At 37.5% G+C, this 3127-nt stretch overlaps 2 non-coding genes across 2 annotated transcripts; both read right to left on the bottom strand.

Moving 5' to 3' along the window:
• Positions 1–119, bottom strand: LOC149409172 (5S ribosomal RNA). Its single transcript, XR_016305257.1, has one exon. It is a non-coding gene; the product is annotated as a 5S ribosomal RNA (ribosomal RNA).
• Positions 120–441: 322 nt separating this feature from the next.
• LOC149409171 (5S ribosomal RNA) lies at positions 442–560 on the bottom strand. The gene has a single exon (XR_016305256.1). It is a non-coding gene; the product is annotated as a 5S ribosomal RNA (ribosomal RNA).
• Positions 561–3127: the final 2567 nt, after the last annotated feature.

Here is a 3127-nt window from a genome sequence, read left to right as displayed (position 1 = left end):
GGCCAACGGCACGCGGTGTTCCCAAGCGGTCACCCATCCAAGTACTGACCGCGCCCAATGTTGCTTAACTTCGGTGATCGGACGAGAACCGGTGTGTTCAAAATGGTATGGTCGTTGGCAAAAGTTAAACAATATTAATTTCTATTCTACCTGCCAATAAATATATGAAAATTAGTATAAAAAAGCCCTAATAATATTGAAAAAATTAGCAAGGTGTGTGCGAGGTTGATAAAAATAATCATTACATACGCGCTTGAAAAAGATCGTAATTACATTAATAAGTTTGTAGGAATTTTTTTTTTCAATGGTTGACCATAATATCAATCCACTAAGTAATATTTTAGGCCTGTAGCATACTTGAAAAGTTAAAGAATTTTATGATATTATTAATTATAGTAATGATAAAAAAATAAAAAAAACATGAAATTAAAATAAAAAATAGGCCAACGGCACGCGGTGTTCCCAAGCGGTCACCCATCCAAGTACTGACCGCGCCCAATGTTGCTTAACTTCGGTGATCGGACGAGAACCGGTGTGTTCAACATGGTATGGTCGTTGGCAAACGCTAAACAATATTAATTTCTACTCTACCTGCCAATAAATATATGAAAATTAGTATAAAAAAGCCCTAATAATACTGAAAACATTAGCAAGGTGTAAATATTATATACCTAGTTTAACTCACTCTCCTAACTCATCTTCGCTGTCTACAGGCAGAGCGCACGACTGTGGTCGTGAAGAACCGAGGTTCGATCCCCGCTTTAACTAATTTTTTTTTTCTTTTTTTATAACTTTTAATTTTTTTTATCACATGCTACTTATAAATATGTCAATAGACAGAAAAAAAGAGAGAATGAAATGAAAAGAGAGAGAGAGAAGAATACTAGAAGTTTCACTTCTGTCTTGCGTAGGCTTGACACACCCATTTTTTTTTTTTTTTACCAAACCACGATCTTCTAGTTCACACAAGTAAATTTCCACTGAGTATCGTGTGAAAATTAAACTTATATTTTGAAAAATTCAAATGAAAATTTTACGTTATTGACTGGATGTATGATGGGCATTATACCAAAGGTTTTACAGCTGTCATAACAAATGTTCATAAATAATTAATTGTACCACTCGAGTGTGATGCACGTCGGTGTAATTGAATATGATTTCCACTCTGAAAAAGATACCTCCCACACGTTAAACACATTTTGAATTTTAGGCACAGAAATTGTGTATACGTATTGTTAGATAGTGGGTTTCCACGGAATCGAACCACGTAGGGAAATGAAATATACAATATTCAAGATTACCGGGCTAGCTCAAGAAGGTTTCGTGTCTTTAGTTCGTTGGTATGAAGAGAGAACAGCCGCCTCCTACAGGTGGATAGAACAAAGCGGTTTCATGGAAATAAAACAATTTTATTAAGATGAGCGATGTCAGTTTAAAACGGTAGGTACAAAAAATTGTTACTAATATCTGAGTTTTACTGGAAGATCAAAAGGAATACGACCAGGAAGGTGTACGTACGTAAGGGTTAAATTAACACGATTTTTAAGGTTGTATTTCTGATTAAGGTTGAAATGCTGAATTTAAGACTGATTGTTTGCGGTTCCAACTGCCTACCCTAGCGTGCATGTATAATGTGATATACCCATACATATTGTTAAGGTTGTAATATTGCACCTACTTCTAGAGCAAAAGATACTCTCAACGAGGAAACCCAATTCGGAATAGATACTTTGATGTAAATGGTCTTAGTTTTGTTCAGCGACCGAGGTATCGATTCTCCAATTCAGGCCACTCGCAATGTTGAAAGTACATACACTTGTCGACATTATTATTCTTGAGTCTCGTCGAAGATAAATAATTATTTTTTGTTTTCAACTTCACTTTGACTTTGGTTCAAGATTTTGCTTATGCGATAAGCGAGCCCTAAGGGTCTGAGACAGAGGTGTGAAATCGTCGGATCACGACAATAGAAAGAATTGTAATTTTTTTTTGCTGTATTTTATTTAGATATTGAAGCCAGGAAGGAGTCTGAAAGGGTCGAGAGGATTCACTAGGTGGCATGAATGGCTGGGAGGTGACTGGAGAGACTAAGGTAGACTAGGATGAGGTGATTTTGCACAGCGGTGCTGCCAAGGTCTGTTATCTATGTGAGGATGTTGTGTCGGCGCTCTTTATTGGCAGCAGACACATGTCAGCGCTATATTAGCGGCGGACACATGCCTGAACGGATGACGAGCCTCGTGCCGGCACAGTTGGTGGACGGGGTAGTCTTTCTCGCTGCAGCAGCTGGTACAGTTCCTTCGCTACATAGGATTCTTGCAGCAGAGTCTCCATCTTCTGTCTTCGTCGAGCGTCACAGCGGTGCTGCCAAGGTTTGTTGTCTATGTGAGGATGTTGTGTCAGCGCTTTTTATTGGCAGCAGACACACGTCAGCGCTATATTGGCGGCAGACACATGCCTGAACGGATGACGAACCTCGTGCTGGCACAGTTGGTCTAAATAACAAATGTAGATCCTAGGAAAATAAATTGTACAGCGCCCTTGAGGTGATTTTTCACAAAAACGGCGCTCTACAAATTATCCAATTATTATTATTATTACAGTTTTGGTTAGGAAACAAACTAAACCCTATAAACTGGGGATGGATGTATGAAAATGTAAATGAAAATGGTGGAAAGAAGAAATTTATGAAACCATTTGCTCCTGATGACCTTATTTCTTTGGTGTCCTGTTCCTGCAAGTCTGGATGTGGAAATTACTGTGGCTGCAGAACATCTGGATTTACCTACTCTGCCATGTGCGACAACTGTAACGGATTATCATGTCTGAACACACCCCAGTATGACGAAGAAATGGAAGACTCCCTTGACTAGAAAATTATTTGAATATTTGCCTAATTTTGTCATAGATAATATTGATAAGTATATAATTTACAAACCGTTTTTTCATTATAATATTTTAAGAAGTTTGTTTGAAAGTAAACCATTTTAGATCTATGCACTATTTTAAGTGATTTGTTGTTTCGGTATTTTATTGTTGATAAGTGCACATAATAAAACAAGTGAGAATTTCCACAAAAGATTTTTCAGAACTTCGCCATAACATAAGTCTGCAATATTTTAATGTG

This window comes from Hesperophylax consimilis, unplaced genomic scaffold, assembly GCF_061612785.1.
Source record: "Hesperophylax consimilis isolate HC1 unplaced genomic scaffold, BYU_Hcon_1.0 scaffold_34, whole genome shotgun sequence".
Classification (NCBI taxonomy): domain Eukaryota; kingdom Metazoa; phylum Arthropoda; class Insecta; order Trichoptera; family Limnephilidae; genus Hesperophylax; species Hesperophylax consimilis.
The sequence above is the reverse complement of the archived record's forward strand: the minus strand, read 5'-3'. Positions and strand labels throughout refer to the sequence as shown.